The 13,063-nt window shown below is 35.3% G+C and overlaps 1 protein-coding gene across 4 annotated transcripts in view; it reads left to right on the plus strand.

Annotated features, from left to right (window-relative positions):
* LOC105276776 (ammonium transporter Rh type B) overlaps positions 1-13,063 on the plus strand; it is a 352,615-nt gene that overhangs the window by 51,187 nt on the left and 288,365 nt on the right. The window lies entirely within an intron of this gene.

The raw sequence follows: 13,063 nt of genomic DNA on the forward strand, positions 1-13,063 counted from the left end.
AGGAAGATGCAATGATGCTTCTATTTTATATCGAAGTAAATTGTTTGAATACTGTGATGATAGTAATGGCAAGAAACTAAAAGTAAAAACAAATTTTCATTTAATCACTAATGCTGCATTTCCTCTTTTGAGTTGGATAATGAAGCCATATCATTGAACTATATCCTAACTGGAATGAGCACTGCTATTGTTCTCGGGTCACGTGACCCGTTTAGAAAGAGAGGGTGAAAGCAGGGTATAGCTATCCTTTTCCAACCTGTACCATGTAAGATAGGTTAACGGTAATAATAGTGTTCATAGGTTATAGATACTAGGTTTAGTTGTTACAATGGTACAGAATTGTAGTATTAATTTGTTAAGTTTCAATTTGTTGATAGACATGTGTAATACTATAGATGTGACATATATCTTTGACGATAAATTTACTTTGAAACAAAGATTCTCTCTTTCTCTTCCTCTAAGCAATTTTAAATTTATTTCTTGTTAGTACTTCTTGTTCGTAACATAATTACTGTAGTTATTAGGAAATACTATATTATTATGCAATTTCATCTTATTGTATCTTATTGTATTTTTAAAAAACCTTTCATAGTAATCATACTATTTTAAAAATTCTTTTAAAGTGGCATCAATTTTATTTTCATAAACTTTTTCCTGATAATATTTTGCATATTATACATTATACATAAATATATATGTAATACTTATATTTCAAAATATTTTTTTTATATTACTATTATTTTTTTATACTACTCTTATTTCTATTACATCATATCTTATTGATTATTGATAATTTTGTCAGTATTGATAATTTTATGTCATTTTTAATTAATTGCAATTCATTAGGTATAGGCGTATTTTATTCCCACCATGTATAAAATGAAAAAGAAGGACAGTAATACCCATTCTCTGGTCGTCTTTGTCTAAACGGCAATGGCGGCTTGGCGCTCATTCCAGTTAGGTTATAGTTCAATGAGCCATATAGAATCACTAATAACATGTCACTATTAGAAGAAAACTTCAACTACAGATTAAGTAAAGCTAGAATGGCCATTGAAAATAGTTTTGGTCGTATGAAAAATAGATGGAAAATTGTTACATCAAGACCTGACATTAATTTAAACAATATGAGAAAAATTATAAAAGTTTGTATGATATTACACAACTTTTGTGAGAATGCTAATGAAAATCCAGCCGTTTTTCTTACAGAATGTACTGAAGAGGAAATATTACAATCAGGTGAAGAAAATGAATTTGCTAGATAGAGTAAAATAAATATATTAATTTATGTTTAGCGCCTTTTTTTCGCGTATACTGCCATCTAGTTGGTCTTATATGTTACGTGATTGGTTATGGAACAAACGTTATATTAAGAGTTCCTCTTTTGTTTTATCTTTTGTTTAACGGCCCCGGCTCGCGCTCTGTTCTGGTTGTGACTACACAAGAAGCAAGTTTAATAAAATCCTTGTGCATTATATCGATACATTTCCTTATCCGCCCAACAGGTTATGGGCCCAGGATTTCTGCGGAAATTATAAATAGTGAAGCGATAAGGAATCTTGTCGAAAATCTCCGGTTAAACTATTTGGTGCGCGACGTAACGTGATCTAACCAAAGACGACACGTGCCTCGAAATGGAGACGAACGCGAATCATATAGAAAAGCTCGCTGGTCGCGCTAAATACGCGACCTGGAGGTTTGCTATGCAAGCTTATTTGCAAAGCGAGGATTTGTGGGGATGCATAGAAAACCGGGCCGAATATGTTAACGACGCAAAGAAAATGACTAAAGCCAGAGCCAAGATTATTTTAAGTGTCGAAAAGCAAAATTACAGTCATTTACAAGACACATCTACGCCGAAGGAAGCTTGGGACAAGCTACGAAATACGTTTGAGGACAATGGATTAACCAGAAAGGTAGGATTGCTGCGGATTCTAACCTCAACCAGATTCAAAGACTGCAGCTCGGTAGAAACCTATGTGGGACAGATTATGACCACAGCACATAAATTGAAAGAATTAGGTTTCGAAGTGAAGGACGAGATGATAGTGGCTTTAATGCTCTCTGGACTGCCGGAAGACTACAAACCGATGCTGCTAGGACTGGAAGGTTCTGGCGTAGCAATCACTGCTGATTCAGTGAAAGTCAAACTACTTCAGGATGTTCGATCACCTTCCGAAGCAAGCGGCATGGATCAAGAAGCCGCCTTTTATTCAAAATCGAACACTAAGCAAGGCAAGAATACAACTAAAAGCAAGAAGTGTTTTACGTGCAATAAACCTGGCCACTTCGCAGCACAGTGTAGATATAGAAATTGAAAATACCAGACAGACAAGGAACATAATCAGAATGCTTTCAAAGTAACGAAGGAAAGTCTGAAGGACAATGTGTGGTATTTGGATTCATGCGCTTCATCACACATGACTTCCAATCAAGAATGGTTACAAGATACACAAGAAGCCAACATGTCCGTAATTACTGCTAGCAACAGAAAACTTGCAGTAACGTCCAAAGGTACGGTGAAGCTACATGTGCGAGCAGGAAACAAGAGCAAGACAATAAGCGTAGAAGAGGTGCTGTACGTACCCAAACTGACTGCAAATTTATTGTCAGTAAGCAAAATAATCGAGAAAGGGCACAAGGTTACATTCGACAAGGATGGCTGCGTAATCAAGAATAGCAGAGGTGAAACAATGGCACATGCAAGACTTCATGGAGGAGTATACCGATTGCAGATTGCAACTTCATGTGATGACGAAGATGAAGACGACGAAGACGAAATCCAAGAACAACCTGTATTACGCAGATCTGGAAGAGAAAGGAAACCTGTTAAGAGAGATGATTATATATCATATTATACTGTTTTAAATGATACTGAAGAGCCGGAAACAGTGAGCGAAGCCTTGGCAGGACCTGAAAAAGAAAAATGGTTACGAGCAATTAGAAATGAATACGAAGCATTAATTAAAAACAATACTTGGGAACGCGTTCAACAACCACCAAACCGAAAAATACTCGATACTAAATGGGTATTCAAGAAGAAAGTAAATCAAACTGGTGAGCTTAAATATAAAGCAAGGCTGGTGGTAAAAGGCTGCGCGCAAAAACGAGGTATAGATTACCAAGAAACTTTTTCACCCGTAGTGAAATATAGTAGCATCAGGTATTTATTGTCTTTAGCAGCACATGAAAAGCTCCGAGTTACACACTTAGATGTTACAACAGCTTATCTCAATGGTAAGTTAGAAGAGGAAATATATATAAAGTTACCAGAGGAAATCGACGGATGTTGCAAACCAGGAGGCGTGTTCAAGTTGAAAAAGGCCATGTATGGTTTGAAACAAAGTGACCGAGCCTGGAATAAGAAACTGGACGCCGTGTTAAGGGGGGAGCCTGCTTTAGAACGTTGAAAATAAGGTATAATTTTACGAATTTTTTTTGGAGAAACTATACAGCGGATCATTATAAAACTTTGATGCATTTATTAGTACATGTTTAAAGATAAAAAAAATTATTTTTTTATTTGAATATATCGCCTGTAGAGGTCGTCCTGGAGGCATCTTAGTGCAGCTGGCATTGTAAATTGGTGAGCATTCTCCTGCCTCCAAATTTCATCCAAACTGAAAAATTGAAATATTTTCTTGTTATTTATGAATTCCCATCGTCGATGAACCTTTAATATTCATAAAAACATTAAGTTAAACAATTATTTTTGCATGAAAAAGTTCAAAACCTTTGCCTAAAAATCATACTTTTGTGTTCTAAGCTCCACCATTTTGGCACTTTTCAACTTTTTTCTTCTCTCTTTGGTTCATCGACGATGGGAATTCATAAATAACGAGAACATATTTCAATTTTTCAGTTTAGACGAAATTCGAAGGCAGGAGAATGCTCACCAATTTGCAATGCCGGCGACGCGGCTGCACTAAGATTTCTCCAGGACGACCTCTACAAGCGATATATTCAAATAAAAAAATTATTTTTTTTATCTTTAAACATGTACTAATAAATGCATAAAAGTTTTATAATGATCCGCTGTATAGTTTCTCCAAAAACAATTCGTAAAATATACCTTATTTTCAGCGTTCTAAAGCAGGCTCCCCTCTTAAAGGAGTATGGCTTGCAACGATCCCAAGCTGACTCATGTATATATTTTACTGCATCGGACAAGAAAAGATTAATAGTTGCAATATACGTGGATGACTTGCTGATTCTTTCAGACGACAAGGAAGAAGAAACAAGACTAAAAAAGTGTTTATGCCGAAAATTCGAGATGAAGGATTTGGGCGATGCTAAACATTTTTTAGGTATAACTATCAAACGAGACGGAAACTGCGGAGACATACGGATACACCAAGCGGACTACATAAAAAGAATATTAGAAAAGTTCCGTGTACAAGACTGCAACTCAGTAAATACACCAGCAGATCCGAATGTAAGATTGACCGCAAATTCGCAATCAACGGAGTCGGGAGAATCAGGAGACCGACTTGCAACGCCACATCAGGAAGCGGTTGGTAACTCGCTGTACTTAAGTCAAATCTCTCGACCAGACATAGCCTTCGCGGTAGGTCAAGTAAGTAGTTTTTGTGTAAATCCGCATAAACAACATTGGAATACTGTAAAAAGAATTTTGAAATATTTAAAGGGTACTGTAGATTATAAATTAAAATATTCAAAGGACTCGAGCGACGAAATGATAGGTTATAGTGACGCCGACTGGGCTAATGACCCAGAACATCGTAAATCCGTTACAGGATTAGTGTTTCTTAAAAATGGAGATGCGATAACTTGGGCGAGCAAACGGCAACGTACGGTAGCTATGTCAACTGTAGAAGCCGAATACATAGCGCTTGCGACTTCTTGCCAAGAAGCGTTATGGTTGCGAGAATTATATTGCGAATTAGAACCTAAGAAAGCATTAAAACCGATTCAAATATATTCAGACAATAATGGCGCAATTAGTTTAAGTAGAAACGTGAGCACTAGCTAAAGGACGAACCATATTGACGTTCGGTACCATTTTATAAGAGAGAAAATAAATCATAAAATGATTCAAGTTGACCATGTGAGTACTGACAACATGGTGGCGGACGTTTTTACCAAACCATTGGCAGGTACCAAAATAAGAATTTATGCGAAACGTTTAGGAATGTTTTTTTGAAGAATTGTAAGTTTTTTTGATAAAAGTGTTCGTTATAAATGGTAGGACATATATATAAGTTTATTTTAAGGAGGCGTGTTAGATAGAGTAAAATAAATATATTAATTTATGTTTAGCGCCTTTTTTTCGCGTATACTGCCATCTAGTTGGTCTTATATGTTACGTGATTGGTTATGGAACAAACGTTATATTAAGAGTTCCTCTTTTATTTTATCTTTTGTTTAACGGCCCCGGCTCGCGCTCTGTTCTGGCTGTGACTACACAAGAAGCAAGTTTAATAAAATCCTTGTGCATTATATCGGTACATTTCCTTATCCACCCAAGAGAATTATTAGAAGAAAATTATAAAGAAAACGATAGCATTTCAAGAAAATTAAAAAGATTACAATTAACCAAAAAATTGTTTTATGATAACTTGTCAATACCACATACTTATTAAAAAATTGGGTAATTATTTAGATTAACGGAGCACCCTCGAATGACCTTGACATATGTTGTCACGGTTACCCTCCTGAGTGACCTTCAAAAGGTTTTAACCGTCGCTCATTGTTTATTAAAAAGTTATTAACAAAAGAAGTTTCGAAAATATAGTAGTTATTTTGAATATTGAAAGACATAAATGACGAATATGAACGAAAGAAGGAAAGTGATTTAACCTAACCTAATCTAACCTAACCTGGTTAGGTTAGGTTAGGTTATATTTTCCGAAACTGGAGCCCCGGACACATATACGCTCGTTTTTCAGCCCGCTTCGCGGGAGGATGGGGGGCTTCGCTCCTCCCTTCCGCCAGAATTCGTGCCGTGTACCAGGTGATCAAAATCTGTACGGTGAAATCTGTAACACCGGCTCCGGCGGGGGGAGGGGCAAAGCCCTTCCCCCCCGCCCTCCCGCCAAGCGGGCTGAAAACGAGCGTATGTGTCCGGGGCTCCAGTATCGGAAAATATAACCTAACCCAAACCTATTTCTGATTTAAAGCTAAAATTTCATCAAATATACTCTTTCGTAAACGTATATGATATTGTAAAATTATGCTCTATTCATTAAACTTTTTTGTTAATAACTTTTTAACAAACAATGAGCGACGGGTGAAACCTAGTGCGGGTTATTCGGGAAGGTGACTTTTGTAATATATGTCAAACTCAAGCCCTTGCTTCGCGTGGACAGTTGAAAATTCGTGCAAAATCATTAAACTTCTTTTGTTAATAACTTTTTAATAAACAATGAGCAACGGCTAAAATCTTTTGAAGGTCACTCAGGAGGGTGACCTCTATAATATATGTCAAGGTCAAGGTCATCCGAGGTTGCTCCGTTAAACTAAATAATTACTTTGGTTTCAATTATGTACTGATCGACTATAAAAAGTAACAGGTTCAGTTGTATTCCTTACTAATATTGATGTCTCAGTAACTGGTATGCTTTCTGAGTAAGAAGTTTGATTTCTTAAATTATCTTTTTTTAGTGTACAAGGAGACTCATACTGTTGGTCAAATTCTTCAAAATCAAAATTTGCAAAAGGTTCTTCAATTACATAAGAATTAGAAGGGTTTTGTTCGAAATTCATGTTTTCATTATTATTATAGATTGATGAAAGTATTGAAGAAATTTCCTTGCGTAACGAAGTTGCCGTATTATTTACATTTAAACTTGCAAATTTACGAGTTTCATTTCTGTTTTTGTTCGTCGTCTTATTCAAAAGCTGTTGCATTGATCTCCTAGCATACATTGAATTTGAAAAAGATTCATTTATGTCAGTTGTGTTAGAAGACTTCGATCAATTTTGATTTTTTGTGGAACAACGTAGGTTGATATAACTTTTGGAGAACATTTGCTTTTTGACGAAGCTTTAGCGTCTTTATGATCTTTGAATTTTGAGATAGCAGATAATTTATGTGGAACTTCTTCGTCCGAGAGTCATTTATTACATCTTGCTCTGAGCTAATATTTTTATCAAAATCTCTTAATTATTGTAATTGCATTTGACAGTTCGAAGCATCTACTAAGTTCTATGATTTAAATCAGATGCTCTGATACTTGAAGATGAGTTAAAATCCTTATTTTGTCCTATTAAAAAATTCATATACGATACTTGAGTGTCTAAAAACTTTAAGACTAGTTTGTAAAGCAATATCTCTTTCTTCTGCTCTTTTTTGTCTTTCATCAATCTGTTGAAGTCTCTTTGTATCATCTGCATTTGATTGTATCAATAATTCAACTAATCTGCTTTCATCAGATTTAACTTTTTTTGGATATATACAACTAAGACATTTATTTCATAATAGTTAATATTAATTAAAATATATGCAAGATATTACCTGTGCTGTTCATTTTTGTTTTAATATCATTTTACATTCTATTACACATTTTTATGCAACAATTAAAGAAACTTACATTCTTTTTATTTTGGGTTGATAAATTTTCTCATTACTTTTCTGATTTTTGTCACCTCTTTAAGCACATAAGACATGAAACAAAAACATGAAGTTGAGGTTAAAACATTGTTATTATTTTCCATATTTTTTCAAAAACTGCTTATATGAAACATGGATGAATGTATTTGTCATATAATCATTTAAAAAAATCATCCTACCTAGAATTTCCGTTATTACTTTCAAAATAATTATCTTCGAGAGATTCTTCATCGGAATCATTGTTACTACTATTATCTGAATTATTACATTCCATTAGAATAATGTCATATTTATTTTAATAAAGAAAAATTATTATACAACGCAAAAATCATTAAAAAATTCTGATGTACCATTCAAATTATCATTAGCCATTGAATCATCAAGAAGTTCATCATTAAATACATCTTTTTCACTCCACAGCTTATGTAAAACAAAATAACATGGAAAACCATCAGGTGGTGTACCTCCTATACATAACAGTACACATAAGTATTAAAGATAAACGATTTATTAAAAATGTAGTAATGATCTATTTACTTGATTTGGGTTTCTTTTTTCTATATTCAGATTTTAAGTTTTTTATTTTAGTTTGAATATCTTTTCCAGTTCTGGAATACTGGTTTCCTTTATTATGCAGAAGAACAATTCTTTCGTATATTAATGAATGCCTTTTACATTGTTTAAATTCATTTTGTATTTCTGCCAAAGAATAGATTGAGATTAAATTAAAAATTTCGTTCTCATCATATGAAGCATTCCTTTTAGTTACTTCCTAAAAACACATAAAATTTATACATTTTATTGATGCATTTTATTAACGTTGATTTTATAAAATAAAGAAAGAATAATTGTTTACATACTGAAGCTTTTCCTCTTTTTTTTTGCTTTTATCTGCAAATCTGACAGACGTTGCTTATTTTTATATTTCATTTGTAAATATATTTCTTTACACTGTTCACCACGCGACTTCAATGATCGTCCACTTGAATTCAGATTTAACCTAACTAATTAGAAATTTTTGGGTTGTCGTTGACATAATTAAAAACCAACTTCAATATATGATTTTCGACTGTCTTCGGATGAACTACAAGTAGGATCATCCTCCAGTATAGACAAGGATCGATAAGGGCATCAGATAAGCCACAAATAGGATCATCCTTCAGTGTAGACAGGAGCATTGTGCTATGAAGGGCAAAATAGACATTTATTACAACTGTATCAGAGTCCGTTTCAGGTTATTTCACAGATTGCTCGTAAGTTTATAATGTTCAATTCACTACCTATCCTATGTGAGAAGTTTGTGAACACTGAAAGCACCATTGATTTCTCAGAAAGGGTTTTAAATAAAAGGCTTAGATATTTTGTGCGTTCTGATGGAGCACTTCTCTTAGGGAAGGGACAGTATAACGTTTCCATTTTGCCTGAAGAAGAATAATGCTTTGTTCGTTTTGGAAATTTTAACGTCAAGGATTTAATCTTTTTTAATAGGTTATTGTACTGTGGAATGAGGTATACTTCCTCCCAATATATTAACGGAAAGAAGAACAACGATTCTTATGCCATCCTAAGAGATGGGAAAATTGTAAAGATAAAATACATTGCCATGTCATCATTGAAAGACATTTTACTTTTTGTGCAAACGGTTAAATGCTCTAGGTGCTTATTAGTTCTAAACGATTATGTGGCTCTGACAATGAGACATATCCTCAAAATTAAAAAAATTGACAAAATACTGTGTATCAAACTGTCTCTCATCAAACAACCGTGTGTTGTGATAAATTTATCCTGTAATACCTACATATGTGGACTGCCTTTTGGTTGACATAAAGATTAATAATTTAAAAGTTTTAAAATAATGTGTTTTTAATGTAGAGTTTTCCACATTTTTCATTTCTTACTCAGAAACGAATAAAATTAAATAAATTCATACATTTGTAAATACATTCACATATGATTTCAGTTTACATGCAAATAACGTGGAAAATTAGGAACTTTAAAGGCTATTAGCGTTATAATTACTCTTATGGATAATTTATTTTCAGATTTCAGTTAAGCTTTTAAAATAATTACTTTGAAGCCATAAACTTTTTTCTTCTACTACTAATTAACATTAGGATATTAAGTATTTTAAAATTTGTATTGTAATATAATGCAAATAAAGTATAATTTTTAACTTTGAGACAAGTAAACCTTTTTCTCTTTTTCCTTGATCCCTCATGTGAGTAAAAAATAGGAAGAGGCTTATTAGATGAAATTGAAAGAGAATATTATTATGAAGGGTTCAAGTCACACTCGCAATTTCAAACTGTGAATATGAACGCCATAGGTTGTCTACAGCGTTACCAGAACGTTCCATAAACTTCCTTCATGAGTGTTGTGTCTTTCGTATATAAACGTATATTTAACTATTAATAGGATTATACAGTGCGGGGCAAAAGTTCTGGAACGGTCAATTATCTTAGAAAATATTGATGTATTGAAAAAATGTTTCAGACAAAAGTTGTTTGGTTTGAAGGGGGGCATAAGATGGTGCCATTGGTTTGACTTTGAGTGAACGTGTCAAGGACATGTGAAGGTTAACTTTGTTTTTTTAAATTGAAACCCCAACTTTTTATTGCAGATTCTGATTCTCCATCGAAAAGTAAGTAACTTTTGTTTGAAACATTTTTTTAAAACACCCTTCTTATCCCGAAAACTCAGGTTCAACCTTTGATGGACCAATGATAATAACTCGCTTTTTATCAGACACTGAAGTTTTCTCTTTAGTATTTTACTGTTTACCGTCAGCATTAGCGTTGCCCATACAAACGTTGTAGGACTTAAAAAGATCTATTCACTAGTCTTATCAGTTTGATCATAGGTGGCGTTGCCAAGGTTACGTAAAGGTCGCCTTGAATTTTTTAATTGGAACCCTCCCTGATTTATTGCATATTTTTGTAGCTTATCTGGAGAGCTTTCCAAAACGAGTGACGCCCAGTTGCGCATAGAATAAATCGGACACAGCAGGTTTAGTGAATCAGACACGGACCCAATCGGACACAATAAGAAACGGACACACTGCGTGTGGAATCGGACACAGTGATAATCGTACACAACGCTAATCGGACACAGTGGCAATCGGACACATTATCAATCGGACACAGTGGCAATCGGACACATTGTCAATCAGACACAGTGCCAATTGCGCACAGTAGGAAACGGACACACAGTGGTTGCAATCGGACACAGTAGGAAATGGACACACGGTGGTTGCAATCGGACACAGTAGGAAACGGACACACGATGGTTGCAAACGGACACATGTTCCGTGACAGTTTAATTCTAATAAGGAAGAGTCAAAATTAGATGTAGAGTAAACATTGCTTTGTCTTGCAAAGTACATGCGTGGATACAGTGTGGATACTTCCCAGTATAAACTTTCTTACTTTAATATTATTAATTTTTTATACTGGAAAAGTATATGCTTGGGTGGAAGAGCACGAGGAGACGGGCTTCGCCCGTCACCTAGTACTCTTCCACATAAAAAAAAAACTTTAGGGTGACCAAAAGTACTGCGTGGAAGTTACAATGTAGAACTTTGCTTTGCGTGGAACCTCGCTTCATATACTCTCAGCATATGCTTTCTAAATTTATTAAATATCGCACGTGCGAAGTAAGCATGGTAGCATCGCTACGCCATATAAAGAAATAGAAATAGAAAAGTCCTTACAAGTAACATTTCGAGGTTAGGAAAACTGTCACGGAACATGTGTCCTACTGTGTCCGTTTGCAACCACCGTGTGTCCGTTTCCTACTGTGCGCAATTGGCACTATGTCCGATTGACAATGTGTCCGATTGACAATGTGTCCGATTGCCACTGTGTTCGATTAGCGTTGTGTACGATTATCACTGTGTCCGATTCCACACGCAGTGTGTCCGTTTCTTATTGTGTCCGATTGGGTCCGTGTCCGATGCACTAAACCTGCTGTGTCCGTCTATTCTGTGCGCAACTGGAATCATCTCCATTAGCACTACCCGAGGTGTACCGCATAGAGGTTGCACGGTCGGATTTACACCTTGTGTGTGTGTGTGTGTGTGTATGTGTGTGTGTGTATGTGGGTCTGTCACGGCAGGGAGGGTTTGGAGTCTCCAAATACCGGGGAAGTTTCTAACGGTTCCAGAGCGTAATATTCCATTAACTTGTTGAGTAAGACTTCGTAAGATATTTGATACGGGTCTGCTGGATCTAAACGATCGCAAAGAATTCCAAAAGCCTCTACGCCAAGAAATGTAATAAATAGGCGACCTTTTCTTGCCCTTCTTGAATTTTAAAAACACGGAACGCTCCTTCTAAACGTTGCAACCATTTTTGGAACGTCTGCTGCTTCGGATCAAAGAAATCCACCATCATTGCGTTAAGCCCAGAAGTTTACCCCATTACCTGACCGGAAAGCTGTCCGGAGGTAAGGTAAATGTCCCTATTTGTGACCATGTAAGATTTCCGCATCAGTTAATAAGAAAGGAAAGTATTCTAAAGTGATTCAAATCAAGAAACAATTATACGGAACTCAAGATTAATCATTTTTGTATCGAAAAACTTGTTTTACTCGAGTTTTAAACATAATCTAATAAATATCGAAAGTGAAATTGCAAACTATGTAAATGTACACATTAGTGACCTCCTGATTTAATTTTGTTCCCATTAGTGACCGCTGTCTGTCCCGGTTAGTGACCGGTGATCAGATCGACTTGTCCCAGTTAGTGACCGGTGATCAGATCGAATTGTCCCGGTTAGTGACCGGTGATCAGATCGAATTGTCCCGGTAAGTGACCGGTGATCAGATCAAATCGAGTACAAAACACACGATGTTCCAGTTAGTGACCTAACCTAAAGTGATAGCGTTGTCACTAGAGTTTTCCCACGAGTATATATCGAATATTTTTCCGTTTACTCATACAAATGCATCTCCCACCCATCTAGAAGCGTATGGAGATGGGTATTAATTACGTTTTTTTTTACAAAAAGCAGCGAAAATTACAGTTATGACTAGTTTTCTTGAGCTAATCACAAATGGAGACATGCGTGTTTTGTTGTACCCATTTGTAACGTTCGTCTATATACTCAAAACTACCAACCTTTTTCAGAATCCACAAATAGCACAACACTCATTAATCCTTCACTTATAGTTTTGCGCAAATTTGTCTTTGAACATTTGGTTGTGACGACGTAACAAGGCTGTGACTGTGCAGTAACAACCACCACATCTACTAACGTGACGACACACATACGCTCGATCTACCACTGATGATACCTTATGTCACATTTTCACAAATATATGTTTGTCAAATATCACTGAAACGATATCAAACCGTAGCTGATTAATATCGCCAAACATGATGATTTTTTTCGAAGATGAATTGCTTAAAACTTCTGATTCGTTTAATAAAAGTCCACGAGTGGTCACAAATAGGGACATTTACCTTAGTTCCTGAGGGTCCTGCACCCAGAT

The sequence above is a fragment of the Ooceraea biroi genome, chromosome 6 (genome assembly GCF_003672135.1).
Source record: "Ooceraea biroi isolate clonal line C1 chromosome 6, Obir_v5.4, whole genome shotgun sequence".
Taxonomy (NCBI): Eukaryota; Metazoa; Arthropoda; class Insecta; order Hymenoptera; family Formicidae; genus Ooceraea; species Ooceraea biroi.